At 43.5% G+C, this 20,096-nt stretch overlaps 1 non-coding gene across 1 annotated transcript; it reads left to right on the plus strand.

The window, feature by feature from the left end:
- The first annotated feature begins 307 nt into the window (after positions 1-307).
- On the plus strand, positions 308-441 carry LOC112427288 (small Cajal body-specific RNA 20). The gene has a single exon (XR_003018794.1). It is a non-coding gene; the product is annotated as a small Cajal body-specific RNA 20 (non-coding RNA).
- Positions 442-20,096: the final 19,655 nt, after the last annotated feature.

The following is a 20,096-nucleotide window of genomic DNA, read 5'->3' on the forward strand; positions in this document are numbered from 1 at the left end:
CAAAAAAAAGTTAAAATAAAATAAATAAACAAATAAAGGCATACAGACTAAATACTTTAGGCTTTGCAGACCATAAGGTCTCTGTTGCAACTACCTGGTTATTACTGAGTGAGAGCTGCCACAGATAATACGAAAACAAAGGAGTTTGGCCATTTTCCAATAAACTTTATTTATGGACTCTGAAATTTGAATTACATATAATTTTACATCTCACAAAGTGTTATTCTTCTCTTGATTTTTTCCAACCATTGAAAAATATTTTTAAAAAACCCATTAACTCACAGGCCATATAAAAACAAGCCCTAGGCGCCTTTCTCCCTTGGGCTGTGGGTGGGAGGTTGGCGGGGGGCGGTCCCTGTTCTTCTCAGCTAAGGCTGGAGGCCAAGATCAGCCCTTGAGGACTGTCATCAGAACTGCCTTGTTTTCCTGCCTCAGACATGAAAAACAAAAACAAGCCGTAGGCAGAATTTGGCCTATAGGCAACAAAAGAGGAAATTAAGCTTCAAAGAGAACAATGACTTGTTCAAGTTCATCTAGATCGGCAGAGTTGGTCCTGGCATGGTTCCAGGTCCCAACTTTCCACTAAACCCACCTGCCACAAAAGGTGCCCTTCCTGCTCCTCAACACACCTTCTGGGCCCTGCAGGTGAATTCTCCACTGGGGGCCTTCTATAGCCCGCTAAGTGCTTTTGGACCACTTTCTCTTACTGCTCATTTCTGTCTCTTTAAGTGTGGTGAGCCTTCCCATGCATCAAAGTAAAAAGCAAAAGACATTTGGACATGTATAGTCAGGCAATTTGCTCCCCCTCCATTAAAGCAGAAAATAAAGAGCTCACTGTCTTTACGACTGTTGATTTTATGATTCTGTCCTATTTTCTCACAGGTATCCTAAATTTCCACCAAGCAGGGACTGCCTGTTTGTTATTCTGTTTCTTCAAATGTCTAGTCCAGCAATCTTCCTGCAGGACACTTGGGAAAGAATTCAGTGACTAATGATTAAGCTCCCCTCCAGCCTGGCATTGTATAACAAGAAATGGGTGTGACCCACCTGTGTGATTTATTTCCCCTCAATATGTTATTACGAAAAATGCAAAAATTCAGAAGAGTTTAAAGAATTGCACAGTGAACACCCATATGCCCACAATCTAGATTCTATAACTAACATTTTGCTATATTTGCTTTACCCCAAATCTGTTCATCTATCCATCCACGTGTTTTCTTCTGTTGTTGACACATTTCGAAGTTGCAGACATTGGTACGCTTTAACCTCTAAATACTTCAGTATCATATTGTTAATTGGAGTTCAATATTTGTTTATGCTTCTTCTTATTTATTTTTTGACCTGGTGGAAACGTGAAAGACTCTGGAGGCTGCCTCCAGAATATAGATCCCCACCCACTCCACTGACCCCTGAAGACTTTACTTGGGCATTTCTTTCCTTACAGCCTTTCCAAGGCTTTGGCAATCAATGCAAATACCCTTGGTAGAGATCACTCATTAAGTCCACTCAGTGGATGCTGGAATAGCAGCAACAGCCTTCAGTCAGGCCTGGGTTTGAATCCCTTTCCACTCTGTCACTCACAGTTGTGTGCCCTTAGGCAAGTTTTGTTTTTTTTTAAATTTCTCCAAGCCTCTTCGCATGTAAAATGTGGCTAATAATAACTACCTTGTGATAGTAATAGTGAGGACTGCAAATTCAGAACTACCTGTAAATGGTAGCGCGGTAGGATAATAAGCTAGAGATAGTGACCATGTCCATTTTCCTGACTGTGGGCTTGACACAAAAGAATGAGAGCTACTTCCAACTTCACCCCAACTCCATTCAGGGAAGACCGTCCTAGCTGCGTGCTGGACTTAGGCTCTTCTCATGCAGGTGGAGTTAAAGGCTTCTCTGTGCTTCCACTGTAATTTAAAAAGACAAAACAAAACAAAGCCCTCCTTACCGTGCTGAGGAGGATTTGGCTCCACAAGAGAGGGGAGGTAGGTTGCTGCTTGACAGGAACTGGGGAGTGGGTTGAACTGTGGGGCAGAATGTAGGGGAGTGAGTGAAGAGGCGGGATGTGTGGGGGTGAAGACCTGCACTCGATGCCCACACAGCCACCCAGGACACAACAGAGCCTCTTCTGGGGTCTGGGGGATGATGGCCAAGTTAGCATGGAGGGGAATAGATTGTGAACAGCCTGATCTCCTTGAAGGGACCCAATAGGTTCAGACAATGAGCAGAAGCCTTTCTCCAAGCTCTGCAAATTGAGTGACCACCCTGTTAAAGAAAAAAATTGGCCAGGCGCAGTGGCTCACGCCAGCACTTTGGGAGGCCGGGGTGGGTTGATCAGGAGGTCAGGAGATTGAGTCCATCTTGGCTAACACGGTGAAACCCCGTCTCTACTAAAAATACAAAAAATTAGCCGGGTGTGGTGGCTGGCGCCTGTATTCCCAGCTACTCAGGAGGCTGAGGTAGGAGAATGGTTGAACCCGGGAGGTGGAGCTTGCAGTGAACCGAGATTGAGCCACTTCACTCCAGCCTGAGCAACAGAGCGAGACTCCAGCTAAAAAGAAAAGAAAAGAAAAGAAAAGAATTATCCAAACACGTGTTAAAGATGGCAAGGCAGACTTTATTCAAGGGAGGCCATGGCAGTAGGTATAGGGGCCACTGCGAAGGCGTCTTGTGGTAGGGGAGAGAGATTAGGCTCAGTTTCAACTCCAACAAGGGCAAGTGGAGATTTGTAATCAACCAATAGTCAGGGCTGGGGACAGAGGATGGAAAATTACTACGAAGAAACATCAAGGGTAAGAGGTTTCTGGCTAAACTGACTTGACAGGATCATTGCCGAATGAAGGCAGAGGTGATAAAATATTGAGGGTAGTCAGATAACAAGAGTGGGGAAATTTCACTAACCTGACTCAGCAGGATTCTTGCTCAAACTGGATTCTGAAAGGACATGGGGAAGCCCAAGGTCAGACCTCATCAAGCAGAAGACTCAGAGGCACCTGACTAAGGTTTCAGTGCGAAGAGAGAGTCTGTCATTCCAAACACTCAAACCACCTTAGGGAGCATGTTGGAACATCCTACCAGCTGGGTAGGTGGGATCTCAGAGTCATATCTCATTTGGAAAATTAACAATCCATCTCTGCAGCATTCAGTCTTTCTTTTTTCTTCCAAAAACTCTGTGTCTTGACAGGTGTGCCAATGGGCAATTGTCACACAGTGGGAAGGAGGCAAGGACTCTAGACGTTCTTCTACCAGCAGGTTTCAGAGACAGACCTGAGTTCCCAGAGAGGAGACGTGTGGCTCATAGTGCCCACCACCCCTCTGTGGGGAGGAAGAGAGCCCCAGGATGAAGCCAAATGGAGAGGGGAGAGCAAGCCAGGAAACTAGCATCTGGAATCCCTTCACCTTCCAGCCAAGCCAAAGACAGCTTCTCCTGTTCCCACTCCTCTCCCAATCTGCTATTTCCTGTAGCCTGTCTGCTGGAAAGTAAAAAGACAAATGGAGCGTGAAAAAAAATTCTGCAAAAATAATTACAGGTTACAACAAATCAATTGGAAGTGTGTAAATAGCCTCAGGCAGGTAGCCGAGTCAGGGTTCTGCAGCTTAACACCAGCCCTCCCATAGCAGCTCCAGAGTGAGTCCCAGTGACCTGAGACTGCAAAGGAGCCCTGGATGTGATGTCGGAGGATCTGGATGTGAGTCCCAACCCTGTCCTAACCGACTGTGTGAATCTGGGCAAACGCCTCCACTCTTCCTAGCTTCGTTTCATCACCTATAAAGCCAAGATTTTGATTGGTACCTACTCAGTATATCTCATGGGCGGTTGAAAGTCAAAGGAGGTAACAGATGCAAAAGCGCTTTGGAAACTGTATAGTGCCAGACAAATGGAGCATCTTTTTACCTTCTGAGTATCTTTGGAATCCATCCTCCTCTCTCCATCTTTCTCACCAGCTCCAGCCCTGTCTCACCTGGGTGGGCGCAATGGCCCCCTGCTGGCTGGCCTGTATTCACTCTAATTTCTCCAGTCGGCTTGCAGCCAGCACGATCTTCTAAAAGCAGAACAAAGTCTGATCACGTACCTTGGGTTGTCTAATCCCTGAGAACTGGAGGGAAAAGTGGAATTGAGGGCTGAGGGTTAAAGGTAATTTGGATTAAGAGAAAGGGATAGAGCTGCAAAGAGGGGTGGGAACAAGGTTACACCAATTCACCAAGTATTCATGGGGGATGCTGTGCTTGGTATTGTGAGGGGATGTGAGTCTATTATAGTCTCCTGTCCTTGTGTTGCTCAACAATTCTTGGGAAGACAGAGTTTGCAAAGAGAAAACTGTCGTCCCAAAGACCACCAGGCTGGCTAGATGTAGAAGGGAGAGCTTTATTGGCATTACCAGTTTGCAAGCCGGAAAGAGAAAGTCTCCAGTGTGGACTGAAGGTGCTGTCTCTTCAAAGAGGAGGAAGACAAGTTGGGTTTTATGCCTAACAGTGCTGGTATCATACATATTCAGCAGGTTTGGGGGGGAAGCTATACGTATTCATGAAGGGAGATGACACATGCGCAATGGGTAAACAGATATGTTACAGACATCCCGTGTTCACTTTGGGGCAGGGTGTTAGCATTAAAATTTGGCTCTTTACATCAAAAGGTGAACTATAAGACACAAAGACAGTCTGTGCTCAGCTTTTATAAGCTGCCAAAGCTGGCTTAAAGTCTGTAATTGCTTATCAGAAAAGAAGGCCAGCCCTCTGTCCAACCAGAGTTATAGTGGTCTGAGTTTTAAATCAGCCTGCTAGCTCCTGTTGTTAGGGAATTTAGCAATGGCATGGTTTTTCTTATAGTTGTAGGAATTTAGAAATTTGCCATGCCAGCCAGGCCTTGAACCCTCCACCTGTAGGTAACTTTGTTTCCTTAAACTTAGGGTCTGTCTTAGGTGATATAGTGGTGTATATTTTGGCCTCTTGGATCACAAAACAAATAGAGTGAAAGTAAATGCAAAACTGTGTGCTTCTAATTGTAAAATTGTCTGTTGCAGAAGCTCAAGGAAGTTCATGGTGAAGCCCCGATTTGAAACAGGACCTTGAAGAGCAAGGTGACCACAACACGGAGGGAAGGATGGACTTTGGAACAGGGGACCGGCTTGGGCTAAGATGTAGGGGCAGGGGGCACGAGTGTGGGGAATATGTGGTGGAGAGAAGGTGCCAGCATGAGAGGGAGCTGGCTGGACTCTGCTGGATTGCTGGCTGGGTGGTGGAGTCAGGTGAGGCAGGACTTCAAAGTTTAGCCTGAGGCAATGAGATCTAATTTCGGCTAAATGTAGATCATCTGATGAATTATTGATTTGCTTCAATGGACAATTTCATAGCTCAGAAGTGGAAGAAGCAAGGAAGAAATGCACCACCCTGAACTTAACTCTGACCAGCCCCAGGGAATGCTTGTTGGCAATAGAGTGACCAGGGAGGGTCCATAGAGGAAGTGACTGTGTCAGCCTGGAGTGGGTCACAGCAGGTGATGGCACCTTGGATATGGCAGGTGCTAGTGCTAAGCTTGAGGAAAAGGCATTGGAAAAGGCCTGCCTGGGAAAACTGAGAGATCAGTCCCCTGGCCAGAGACTTAGGAATGCCACAGGGTAGTTCCCAGAAAGAAGAAGGAGGCTCTGAAAATGGAAATCTGCCATGCAGTCACAAATCATTTCAAAGAAAGAAAGGCACTCCCTCTTCCTTACTTCCTCTCTCTCTCTCTCTCTCTCTCTCTCTCTCTCTCTCTCTCACACACACACACACACACACACGTTCTCTGCTCCTCATGTCTATCATTAGGCATTCAGGCAGTTAATTCTCCCAGACACATCACTGAGAGTGCCAGGAGTCTTGTAGAGTTGAAAATGGGTGTTGCAAGGCTCATTACAGAATCCCAGAGAAAGAGGATAAGGGATTTCCCCTCCCTCAGCCTCTGAAGGAGTCCCTGCACTTCCATTTCTACCCACCCTGAAGGCCCCGTCCCTCACCCAGCCCACAGCCCCTGGCTCCCCGCCCTCCTCTGACTCTGCTCCAGGTCCATGGTCATGCCCACCCCAACTGGGTCCCATTTCATGTTCCTAATATGAGAAAGATCCTGAACCCCATACCCTTTGGAGTAAAGAGGGTAGAGGGGCAAAGTGGCAGGGAAACAGCCTAGAGAGAATCCCAAACTGACCACACCACCTCCCTTTCCCATCAGCTCTAGGCCAGTGTGGCTCACAAGGAAGCTGGGTGGTGTTTCTCCTCCCCTCCCACCATTGTGAAGTATCTTCTTGCTGCTAGAGTGCAGCACCTGGTACAGAGCGTACATTTCAGTGCTAAGTGAATGAGTGAATGTTCGAAGTGCTTATTGAACACCCATCCTGTGCCAGGCATTATCCAGCACCTGAAACGTCTTAGTAAACCAAAGTCATAAGAATTCCTGCACGAGTCACATCCACATTCTACTGAGGGTGAAGGCCAATGAGCCATGCACACGATAAACCAGTGCGTTAGATTCTATGCTGGGAAGTGTTAAGTGCTTGGGGAAAAAATAGAGCAGACTAAGGGGGATGGGGGAAAGAGGGTGTTGCAACTTTAAATAGGGTGGTCAGAGCAGGTGTCATTGAGGAGGTGACATTTAAGCAAAACCTTGAAGAGATGAAGAAGCGCTGCAGGGAGTGTGAAGAATAGGAGTGAGGACCCTAAGGCGGGAGGAAGCGTGGCAGGTTGGAGACACAGCGTGGAAATGGTGTGACTGGAGCAGGGACATCGAGGGAGCTGGCATCAGAGAGGAGCAGGAGTGAGTGGGCAGGTCAAGCTGACTTCCTCAGAGGTCTTCCTTGACCACACTTGATAAGGCGGCCCCCTCGCCCAGCATTCTCCATCCCGTTACCCGCTTTGTTTTCCTTATTACACCCGCACTGCCATCCGGTGTGTTCTGTTCTGTTCACACTGCCTGCCTCCCTAAGGAACGATGTAAGGTTCGTGAAGGCAGGGACTTTACCCATTTGTTACCTGCTCTATCTAATGTCAGAATGGCTGGTGAGGGTGAAGAGGACAGGATACCTTCCACACCAGAGGCTGATGAGGAGCTGCAGCTCCTCATTCCTTGACTGGAGGAAACCCTTCCTGACACAGGCTGATTATTGTCATCATGAAGGGAAATCTATAGTGGTAAGCCACAGGGCTCTTTCATTGGCCTTGGCTGGTTGAGAGCAGGGGTGAGCTGTACAGGCAGAGTCTTCTGTGAGGGTGGTCCCTGGATCTTCCTCACAGGCAGGCAGATGTTTTGCTTTCATTTGTTCAACAAACATTTGTTGGGCACCTACTATCTGCCATGCACTCAGCTTACCAACTTAGGTTAGGTGGAGAAGGGAGGGACAGTTGGGATAATGCCACCCTAGCCCTATCCAGGTCCCAAGCTTCATTGGGCACATGAGTAGCGTATGCCAGGTGCATGCCAGGCCTTGGGAATGCAAAGATGAACAGCACAGTGCCTGCACTCAATCAAGTTGCTGTCATTATAGTAGTAGATGTGAGAGACATGTAAACAAATGTCTGCAAATCCACTGTGATAGGTATAGTGGCAGTGTATCCAGGTGACAAGGGGAAGGGGCAGAAAATGTCTCAGAGGAGTGATGCTTGAGTTGAACTCAAAGTGGAGTGATATGTCACCTTGTGATCTGGTTTGAAGTACCCCAAACCCTGTTCTTGTTGAGCCTGAAATGAGAAGTTCAATTGTATGGATTAGGTATCAGCCTCTTCCTTTGTGCTGAAAATAATTGGTGTTCCTAAGAAAGTAACTAACGCAGCACACAGTTCTGAGATCGCCTTCTTACATGTGAAGAAACCAGGTGCCATGTGAAGGGGGTTGATAGAGAGAAAGGAGTAAGTGGGGTTCCCTCCTCTCCTAGTTCTCTGTCCCCTCTCCACTTTTAGTGGTCTCTATTTTTAGGTGCCAAGGCTGTCTAGGATTCTCTCTAATCCTAGAGGCAGGAATTGATAAACACATTAGTAAACACATTTACCCTAACAGGCTAATGATCTGGGCTCTTCTCACTGCTATGCTTTCTTCTCTCCTGCATCTCCCGGGGGCAATTAAAAGTTCCATCTCTACAAGCCTGATGAGTCTTCTTGAACCCTCTCCTCACTTCCTGCCTCTGAGCCCAGCCCCTACCTGCCATGTCCTGGCCTTGTAGATAGGACCTGATGAACACAAGATTTCTTGATTTTAGCAGGAATTGGACAAAGGCTCCCATGGCTATGCTGTGGACAAAGTAGAAGAATAAGGCAGAGGATAGTATATCAGATGGAGAACTGATTGGTTTAATAGACAGAAAGAGCATTGGTAATTGTCATCCTGAAGTATCAACAGTATTTTAATCAGTGGCTTGAATAAAGACTAAATGACACAAAGCTTAGAGGAAAAGATAATACAAAGATCAACAAAATCAGATATCTAAAGACTGGATGAGGAGAGACAAATCAGATTATCGGCTGGATGACTCTGGAGACTCTCCCTAGCTAACCCAGCAAAATATTGGCCCTATAGGATGGCTTCAAGAACTCAGGTTGGAGCCAATGCCAATATGCAAACTCCTCACTCGATTTTACTGGGGGACAAGCTATTTCTCATGCTGGCAAGGTTGTAACCAATTGCAAAGCTAAAGATCTATCACTTCCCACATCCATCATTAATATGCAAGCCAATGGAGCACAGTGATCCCTCTCCTGGATCACACAGCACACACATGGCACTCTAAGCCACGTTCATCCCAAGCATGCCTCTTCATGGGATGGCAAGGGTCTGAAAGGACCATATTCATGCTGCCAGCCTGTGCCTGAGTACTCACACTTTGAGTCTGCATTTATCCTTGCCCCCTGCTTTACACATTGGTATAAACAACATTTTAAAAAGCCAAAAGATAAAATGTTATATAGACAAATATGCTGCATTTGTGCTCAAAATATCAGTTATGTAACTATAGGAATGGGAAGACTTGGCTCCATACCTTGAAAAGGAACCATGAGTTTAGTGGATTCAGAATGAGTCAGGAAGTGACCTGGTGGCTTATAAGTGGTCTGTGGCTTCATTAACAGATGCAGCATCCAGATGTCAGGAGAGGACATTGTACTCATCTTGCCAGCCCACCCAACTGGAATCCATGCTTAGTGCAGCCTACTCTAGGCACAGGAAGAGGCAGGGCTGACAGCTGCCACTGATGTATATGCAGAATACGTACAAGACGAGTGGAGCAGCCAAGAGAACCAGACTGTAGCAGGTTAATTGGCTGGGGCTGACAGATTCCAAGTCAAACTGGTCCAAGCTCATGTCTGGGATTCTAAAGCAGAAGGAAGAGTCAAGAGAGAGGGAATGGACCTGGATGACTGCAAGAGGACCAGGTGCAGAAACCGAAACATACCATACTGAGGCAGACAGGAGCAGGTGGTTAGGGGACTAAGGCAATTACTGAGGAGAGAGGCTGATGAAAACTGAAGTAAAGGAAAAACAGGTTGGAGTGCTGCAGCTGAGGAGCCCCTGTGGAAAGCTGGCTGCAGTACCACTGTCTACCTTATTTTAAAAACTATCTCTTCTTTTTTATAAAAAAACCAAGCTAATGCATGAGTATTATTTTTAGTTTTGTTTTTAAAATTAAATCATATTGCCACATCCATAATTTAAAAATTGCAATCCTCTGCCCCAATTTTTTGAATTCTTGCTTTCTAGAACCAACTGCTTTCAACTCTCTTCTGTTTCTTCTGTTTATCCCTCTTTATTTGTAAACAGCAGATTATGCTACTATATTTCTTGTGTTTTTTTTGTTTTTGTTTGTTGTTGTTGTTGTTGTTTGTTTTAGGTTTACTTTTTTGGCTCCCGTATGAAAGATGAGGATTGTGTTCCCTCACACCATGCTTTCCCACTCTCCTGCCACCTATTATATTCACACTATTCCTTCTCCCCATCCTCTCAATATACTATTGTTACCTTATGGGTAAAATCAATGCTCTTTGATTTTGAGCATTGATTTTATGATGTTTATGATGTTATGATCATGGAAATGCAATTCACTGCTGATCTAGGGAATACAATAAAACTACTTTATATTTTACCTGGATTTAATAGTTGCCTCATTGTTTGTTTGCTTGTTTGTTTCTTAGTTTTCCAGGTATCTATCACAAATTCATTCTCAGAATTTCTGAAAGGACAATAAAAGTCATTGCAATATGTGCAAATATTAGGTAGTCTGTTTGTTTCTTTTTTCTTTTTCTACTCGGGGATTTCCTCCTAGTGCATTTTGTCCTTCTGTTACTTGTAACTCTCTAGCTTGCTACACAACTGTCTTTGGGAGCTTCTCTTCACCATTAATCTGGGAATTCCCTTTGCCTCTTTTCTGTGTTAAAACTCCTGTTTTCTGGATTCTGTGTTCACCCCCTGCTTGGTTTATTCACTTCTTTTGGCAGAATACACCTGCAAGTAGCTTATTGTGAAAAAATAAGTGGGAGGTTAATTTTTTGAAATCTTGCATATCTGAAAATGTTTTTATGTATTTTAATAGCTTTTTTGAAATATATTTTGCATACCATAAAATCCGCCCATTTATAGTGTATAATTCAATGGCTTTTAGTATATTCACACAGTTATGCAACCATCACAATTTAATTTTAGAACATTTTTGACATCCCCAAAAGAAATTCTGTACATATTAGCAGTCCTCCATCATTTCTGCTCACTTATTTTCCCTCAACCTACTGCTCCAACCTCAGGTAGTCACTAATCTACCTTCTGACTCTGTGGGTTTGCTGATTCTGAACCTTTCTCATAAGTGGAATCACACAATACATGATCTTTTGTGACTGACTTATTTCAGTTAGCATATTTTTTTCAAGGTTTATCTAAGTTGGAGCATGTACCAGTATTCATTCTTTTTTATTGCTGCATAATATTCTAGTGTATGGACATACCACATTTTGTTTGTCCAGTCATTAGTTGATGAATATTTAGTTTGCTTCCACCTTTTGGCTATTTTGAATAATTCTGCTATGAACATTCATGTACAAGTTTTTGTGTAGACATATATTTTCACTTATCTTGGGTATATATCCAGGAGTAGAATTGCTAGGTTATATTCTAACTCTATGTTTAGCATTTTGAAGAACCGCCAAACTATTTTCCAAAGTGGTTGCACCATTTTACATTCCCAACAGCAATGTATGAGGGTTTCAATTTCTTTACCTCTTTACCAAAACATTTCATTCTCTATCTTTTCTTTTTTTTTTTTTTTTTTTTTGAGACGGAGTCTCGCTTTGCCGCCCAGGCTGGAGTGCAGTGGCCGGATCTCAGCTCACTGCAGGCTCCGCCTCCCGGGTTCACGCAATTCTCCTGCCTCAGCCTCCCCAGTAGCTGGGACTACAGGCGCCCGCCACCTCGCCCGGCTAGTTTTTTTTTGTATTTTTTAGTAGAGACGGGGTTTCACCGTGTCAGCCAGGATGGTCTCGATCTCCTGACCTCGTGATCCGCCCCCCTTGGCCTCCCAAAGTGCTGGGATTACAGGCTTGAGCCACCGCGCCCGGCCTTCTCTATCTTTTCTACTTTAGTGATCCTAGTGAGTATAGAATGATATCTCACTATGGTTTTGATTTGCATTTTCCTAATGCCTAATGAAGCTGAATATCTTTTCATGTATTTACTGGCCATTTGTATATTCTCTTTGGAGAAATGTCCATTCAACTTTTTTGCCAATCTTTAAATTTAGTTACTTGTGTTTTATCATTTAATTGTAAGAGTTCCTTATATATTCTGGATACATATGATTCACAATACTTTCTCATTCTATAAAGTGTCTTTTCACTTTCTTGATAGTCTCCTTTGATGCACAAAAGTTTTAAATTGGATTCCATCCAAATTTTCTATTTTTCTTCTGTTGCTCATGTTAGATGCTATATCTAAGAAACCATTTCATAACCAAAGATCACAAAGATATATTCCTATTTTTTTCTAGAAGATTTATAGTTTTATTTATTTATTTAGAGACAGAGTCTTGCTCTGTTGCCTAGGCTGGAGTGCAATGGCGTGATCTTGGCTCACTGCAACCTCTGCCTCCTGGGTTCAAGTGATTCTCATACCTCAGCCTCCAAAGTAGGGATTACAGGTGTGTGCCACCATGCCTGGCTAATTTTTTTATTTTTAGTAGAGATGGGGTTTCACCATGTTGGCCAGGCTGATCTCGAACTCCTGATCTCAGATGATCTGGCCACCTTGGCTTCTGAAGGTGCTGGGATTACAGGCTGAGCCACTGCGCCTGGCCTGATTTATAGTTTTAGCTCTTATACTTGGGTATGTGATTCATGTTGAGTTATTTTTGTATATGATATGAGATAGAGGTTTAACTTTATTATTTTGCATATGGATATCTAGTTTTCTCTATTTGGTAAAAACAAAAACAACAAAAAAACACTGTTTCCCCCACTGAATTGTCTTAACACTTTTTTGAAAATAAATTAAACATAAATTTAAAGATTTATCTCTGAACTCTCAATTTTATTCATTTGATCTATATGTCAATCCTTATGCCAGTACCACATTGTCTTGATTATTGTAGCTTTATAATAGGTTTTGAATAAGGAGGTATGAGTCCTCCAACTTTGTTGTTCTTTTTTTTTTTTTTTTTTTTTTTTTTTTTTTTTTTTTTTTGAGACGGAGTCTCGCGCTGTTGCCCAGTCTGGAGTGCAGTGGCCGGATCTCAGCTCACTGCAAGCTCCGCCTCCCGGGTTTACGCCATTCTCCTGCCTCAGCCTCCCGAGTAACTGGGATTACAGGCGCCCGCCAACTCACCCGGCTAGTTTTTTGTATTTTTTTAGTAGAGACGGGGTTTCACCGTGTTTGCCAGGATGGTCTCGATCTCCTGACCTCGTGATCCACCCGCCTTGGCCTCCCAAAGTGCTGGGATTACAGGCTTGAGCCACCACGCCCGGCCTTTGTTGTTCTTTTTAAATATTGTTTGAGGTATTCTAGGTCCCTTTTATTTCCATATGAATTTTGGAATCAGCTTGTGAATTTACGAAAAAGGAATCTGGGATTTTGATAGTGATTGCACTGGATCTGTAGATCAGTATGGGGCATATTATCACCTTGACAATGTTAAGTCTTCCAATCCATGAACATGGGATGTCTTTTCATTTATTTAGATATTTAATTTCTTTCAAAAATGTTTTGTTGTTTTCAGTGTACATCTTGCATGTATTTTGTTAAATTTATTTCTAGGCATCTTCTTCCTTTTGCTGTGATAATAAAGGTGATTATTTTGTTGATGTCTTGTGTTTTAGATTTTTATTATCAGGATTTCAAAATATAGTTGATTTTTTGTATATTGATCTTGCATCCTGATGCATTGCTGAACTCATTTATTAGTTCCAATATTTTTTAGTGTATTTTTTAAGATTTTCTATATACAAGATGATGGCATCTGCAAATATAATTTTATCTCTTTTTTTCCAAGATAGATTACTTCAATTTCTTTTTCTTAACCTGTTGACCTGGAAGAACCTCCAGTATAATGTTGAAAAGAAGTGATGAGAGCAGATATCCTTGTTTTGTTCTTGATCTTAGGGAGAAAACATCCAGTTTTGTGACATTAAGTGTGACATTAGCTGTGGTTTTTTTTTCAGAGATGTCCCTTATCATGTTAAAGAACTTCCCTTCTTTTCCTAGATTGTTGAATATTCTAATTATAAAAGGCTGTTGGATTTGTCAAATGCCTTTTCTTTGTCTATTGAGATGATCATACGGTTTTTATCTTTGATTCTATTATTATGATATATTACATTGATCGATTTTAGTATGCTAAATCAACCTTGCATTCCTGATATAAACCTCATTTGGTCACAGTGTATAATCCTTTCATACACTGCTAAAAATTGGCTTACTAGTACTTTGTTAAGTATGTTTGCATTAATAATCATAAGGGATATTGGTTTGTAGTTTTCTTTTTTTTGTGATGTCTTTGGTTTTGGTATCAGGGCAACACTCGTCTCATAGAATGAGTTTGGTAGTGTGATTTACATATTATTACATTTGTTTAATAGTTTAATTTGAAAAGAATTTTCCTTTAGAATACAGGCTGGTGAAGTTTTTCTGTTAAAAAAACAGGTAACATATATTTTAGATTTTGGGGACCACGCATGATCTCTGTAACATATTCTTCTTTGGTTTTGTTTATGTTTTTCTTTCTATAACTCTTAAAAATTGAAAAACCATTCTTAGCTCAGGGGCCATAGAAAATCAATCTGTGGTCTGGATTTGGCTCTCAGGCCACAACTGGCCAACCCCTGCTTTAGAATTATGAAGGCATCGCTCCATTGTCTTCTACTATTTTTCCTCATCCTTTCTATGTAAACTTTGTTGTGGTTTTGTTTTGTTTTCTCTCTGGAACCATTTAGAGTCTTCCATTTTTCTCTGGTTTCTGGAAGTTTCTCAAAGATGTTCTCTGTTGTTTTGTCTTTTTTATTCATGCACTAGAAAATCTGTCAATATGACAACTGTCAACATGGCTATTCATATCCCTTTAGTTCTGGAAAAAAAATTAATTATTATTTCTTTGCTAATGTCTTCCCCCATTTTGCTATTCTCTCCTTCCTGAACTCTTATTACTCAAAATTAATCCTCTAATTTTCTTAACTCTTCTCTGTCTCCTGTCCCCACTCATCCCTGCATCTGTTGTCTTTTTATTCTGAGTCTTGGGAGACTTCCTCAGCTTTATTTTTCAACTCATTTTTAAATTTTGAAATTTCTGCCATATATATATTTAATTCCAAGAACTCCTTCTTATTCTCTGAATGTTTTCTTTTATAGAATCCTATTTTTGTTTCATAGATGCTGCATATTTTCCTACATTCTAAAGATATTAAAAATTGTTAAAATTTCCTTTTGCTTTTTTCATTGCATGTTTTTTTCTTTTTCCTTGTTGCTTTTACTATGGGGAGAGGGGTGATTTGTCCAAATGTTTTCTTACTATTTGCTGATGAAGTGCATGAGGCAAAAAGAAAATCTGAGGACCTCACCATTGTGTCATTCCTCAGGTCCCAAAGTCCCTTGCCAGTTTTCCTGTTACCCTCCACCTTTCAGAGTCTCCTTAGGTTAGTGTCATGTGTAATGTCCAGGATGTTTAGATGTACTGAGCAGAAGGTATAGGGAAAAGCATGTCTATTCCATTGCTCCAGAAGCAGAAGTCGCCAATCCATTGTTTTTCCTATTTCACGAATGAAGTAAAAGACTCATCTATGTGTGCCCCAGATCACAGGATTTGGAGCAGGATGTGGAGTGATTACCATGGAGCTTTTCCTCCTGCCAGAAACCAGGGGGCCCAGAACATGTAAGAACCAGCAGTAGGCGCTCCAGTCATTCATAGGATGTCATGTGCCCCAAATCACACAGCAGGTAAATAGCAGAACTGAATTGTCATCTCACCAGGTATGGCTCATAGACCACCTGCATAAAAATGTTAAGTATGTCTGTTAGAAATGCAGATACCTTGGGCCCTAGCCTAGACCTTCTGCAGAAGGTGATTTTGTGTGTGTGCCCTTTAAGGTTATTAATCACCGCTATAAGGAGAAAGAATTCCATGATCTCTTGGAGCTCCTCAAACTGAGACTCCATGATTCTCTTGAAGCAATCATCCCAATCGCCCTGCATGGGTGACAGCCCGTGCTACTTGTTTAATTTCTGGTAAAACTAGCCTGGCGAGCAAGGCCAGCTCTGGCTTACGGGAACACGCCATGAGCCATGGGGGTCAGAGAGCTTTCTCCATGGGAAGGAAGACTGGGAGGGGGTGCAGCGGGAAACCTAGTCAGAAGCAGCAGACAGTGAAAGACTAATGGGATTAATACTTGGGATTCATTAGCCAAGGATTCTGGAACTTTTCCAGTCCTCTCCAGCAAATGGCCCAAAGTGCCCCCTTAATAGCATTAAGTGAAATTACAAATCAGAGACGGTGGCTGATCAATCTCCTTGGGGCTTCTCTGCAGCTTTTGTGCAGTGGGGGTGGGGACAGTCCTTCAGTGGGGCCACTGCTCCTCTGCCAGCAGCTGCAGCACTTGCTCCACTTGGTCAGTTTCCCTCTTCCCTGGCCTGGAAGAAAGGAGTCAGACACACAGATCTGGATCACCATCAAAGCTTCTTCCTCACCCATCTCACTCCCTCCCATCCCACAGCACAAAAGCCACCTGTCAAAGGGAAGCCAGACAGAAGGAAAATGCTGTGTCCCAGAAATTTCCACGGTCATAAAATTTAGATTGGGTTGGTGTCTTGGACAGAGAAACCATAGTAGAATGGTGGCAGGAAAGACTTTCTTTTTCAAACATAGCCGAGCCTACATGCCTTGCAAATCCTAGAGGCTCAAAGAGAGAAGAGGAGCCTTCATCCACTGGGTACCACTTCTCCTTCCAAGTCCAGGCTCTGGGGCAGGGAACGCCCCACCAATGGAAAGGTTCTGATGGAAAGATTCGGATGGAATCTCCCTACAGAGGTATTGCTGCCTCATCTGATCACCTGCTCACGTTCTCCACCTCCTTAGCCTAATGGATGGGGTTTAGTGATCATCCATCATCCTCTCTCTCCTTCCCAAGACAAGCCTTGATCACTTCGTCACCCACGTCCTTCCTTTCTTCTAGGAAGAAGGATGGAAAATAAATTAGTCAAAGTTCTCCAGAGAAGTAGAACCAATCGGATATGTAGATATATCAGAGGAGATTTATTAAGGGAATTGGCTCACTCGAGAAGTCTCGAGATATGCTATCTGTAAGCTTGGAGAACCAGGAAAGCAGTGATGTAATTCAGTCTGAGTCTGAAAGCCTGAGAACTGGAGCTCCAGTGTCTGAGGGAAAAAGAGGATGGATGATCCAGCTCAAGAAGAGAGTGTAAACTTGCTCTTCCTCTACCTTTTTGTTCCATCTGGGCTCTCAGTGGATCGGATGGTGCCTGCCTACATTGGTGAGGATGATGGTTTTTACTCAGTCCACTGATTCAAATGCTAATCTCTTCTGGAAACACCCTCAGAGACACACCCAGAAATAATGTTTTACCAACTATCTGGGTATCCCTAAGTCTAGTTGACACATAAAATTAGCCATCACAGGAAGACAACCAAGCCAGGTCCTGAAGTGAGAGCAGACGGGTAAGCAGTTTGTATTGTTCTGCAGTGGCTGAGCCCCTGAGGGGACCAGGGCTGCTGTGCCAGATGGGGAGTGCCCAGCTCCAGGATGCTTCTATGTTGGCAGCAATCATTAAATCTGCCTGCCTGAATCTCATTGGCCAGGACTCATTTCCTGCCAGGTACAACGTCATTGCCCCTCACTGAGATCAATCAGCAGCACAGTCAGCAGTAGAGTGGGCCAAAAGCAATTTCTTCATGACATTTACAAAGGGAGGGTGGGATTTAGCATATTGTGCATTTCTCTGGGCTCCCTGAGGGTCCGATGGCATCCAAATCCCAAAGGTGGTGACCACACATGTGAGCATATGCGGGGCCTGCTGAAGCTGCCCACAAACAGATGTGCATGTATGAGGAAGCACGGGTGTTTCCAGGTACCCAACAAATAATCTTATCTCTAATACATCAAAACGGGAAATCAATTCTGGTAATTACCCTATTTTCTTCATTCTAATATACCATTGATTATAAGATGCATCATTGATTTAACAGCTGCCTCAAAAAGAAACTTTACAATAAGCATGAAGGTCTATTTTAAGACACATCCCCATTTCAGAAATGTTAAAACATGTGCAAGGAAGAGAGGAGACGCATATTATAATTAAGAGAAAATGGTAATGGGGAGTCAAACCAATTGCCTGATTGAATTAACCAGTAAATGCAGTTAGTGTGATTCATTGAAGGGTTTTCAGTGTGTTGGTGGGCACCCTGACTCAGTCACCCTGAGATAAATTATTGTGCTCCCCTCTTAGCCAGCTCTCAAGGGTCTCTTCCCAGAGTAACTCCTCGTATTCATTGTCACATCAGGCATCTGATTCTAACTAGGTGACTCTCAGAAGAATTATAGGCAAGAAGATGCCATCCTCTCCTTTCATCTGGCATTGGCTTTTGAACTCAGTTCCTCCCCTCTACTCCCCAAGGATACAGATCTCCTGGGGTATCACCATCATGAGAGGTCCATACCTCTAAGCTCTACTAAAAAGCACTGGGCATTCTCCTCCTACCCATTGTCCAGGTCAGGAGTGAAACCATTATCATTTGCCTCCAGCCTGACTCTCTCACATCTGCCCCAGTGCACTCCAGTATGGAGTCTGTAGCCACACTGTCTGTCCCTATCTCTCCAGTGCTCCGGGATTCCTCTTGTCCCCAGTCTCCTCCAGTGCTGTTCTCCTAACCCTGAGGGCCTTTATGACCTTGATCATCACCCCAAATATTGCTCTGAAGGTGGGCTCTGGACACATATTGGATCCTGTGATGGACCAACAGCTGATAATAGGCCAGCAGGACACCAGAAAGGTCTAAGGCAGGGGTGTCCAATCTTTTGACTTCCCTGGGCCACATTGGAAGAAGAAGAACTGTCTTGGGCTACACAAAAAATACACCAACATTAACAATAGCTGATGAGCTAAAAAAATTGCAAAAAAGCCCCCACAAAACTCATTATGTTTTAGGAAAGTTTACAAATTTGACCTGGGCTGCATTCAAAGCCATCTGGGGTCACATGTGGCCTACAGGCCGTGGGTTTGACAAGCTTAGATTAAGGCTGGGGAAAAAGCACATTTTCAAGAAAATAAAAATCAGAATTTTTTGTTTTTGAGACAGGGTTTCACTGTGTCACCCAGGCTGGAGTGCAGTGACACAATCGTGGCTCACTACAGACTCGACCTCCCTGGACTCAGGTGATCCTCCCACCTCAGCCTCCTGAGCAGTAGGGACCACAGGCGTGCACCATCAGGCCTGGTTAATTTTTGTATTTTTTGTAGAGATGAAGTCTCATTATGTTGCCCAGGCTGGTCTCAAACTCCTGAGCTCAAGCCATGTGCCCACTTCAGCCTCTCAAAATGCTGGGATTACAGGCATGAGCCACTGAGCCTGGCTGAAAATCACAAAATTTTGATCCACACTGTGGATAGGGAGTAACTGGTTAGAAACTGAGTGAACAACAAGGAGGATGGAATGGTCTAGAGATAAATTTAAGAAAGAGAGAGAGAGGCCATATGCAATGGCTCATGACCATAATCCCAGCACTTTGGGATGCTGAAGTGGACAAATCACCTGAGCCCAGGAGTTCGAGACTAGCCTGAGCAACATAAGGAGACCCTGTCTCTACAAAAGCAAAAACAAACAAACAAACAAAAAATTAAAAATAGCCAGGCATGGCGGGGCACGCTTGTGGTCCCAGCTACTCAGGAGGCTGAGGTGGAAGGATTACTTGAGCCTAGGGGGTCGTAGTTACAGTGAGCTGTGATCATGCCACTGCACTCTAGCCTGGGTGACAGATCAAGACCCTGTTTCAAAACAAAAGACAAAAACAAAACAAAACCCAACCAACAAAACAAAAACAAACGAAAAGAGGAGAGAGTCTTTATGATGGTGCTACAGAAGAGCCCTGCTATGAGGAAGATAGGCCACATTTCAGGAGTCCCTTATGGTCTTCTTTAGATTTCTGAATTTTCTATTTTTATCTGGTCTTCCCATCTTCCATTCACTGGTTCTCAGCATGGGTTTAGGGTACTGGCCCTATCTAGGAGTGTTTGGAAATGACTAGGAGAGTTGTGGTTGTCACAAGTGGGGCTCTACTGCCATGTAGAGGGCAGGGCTAGGGATGCTAAGAAGCAGCCTGAAGCTCTTGCAGGTGAAAAAATTGCCTGATCCAAAAAACAAGATACCAGGTTGAGAAACACCAGTCCCTGCACTACCTCACCTAGCCTCTAGGGGTGCTCTTCTGCCCCTGCAGAGCTGGCCTGAGTTTGCCACGACAATGCCATCCCCCGACTCAGCTTGATTTGGAATTTTCAAATGGAAATTTCTGAAGAAACTAAGAGAAGACAGATGGGAAATTATCAAAGAAAGCAACAGAGCATAAAAACAGAGGAGCATCAACAGATTTCTGAGTCTAAGGAAGCTCAA

The sequence above is a fragment of the Macaca nemestrina genome, chromosome 1 (assembly GCF_043159975.1).
Source record: "Macaca nemestrina isolate mMacNem1 chromosome 1, mMacNem.hap1, whole genome shotgun sequence".
Classification (NCBI taxonomy): domain Eukaryota; kingdom Metazoa; phylum Chordata; class Mammalia; order Primates; family Cercopithecidae; genus Macaca; species Macaca nemestrina.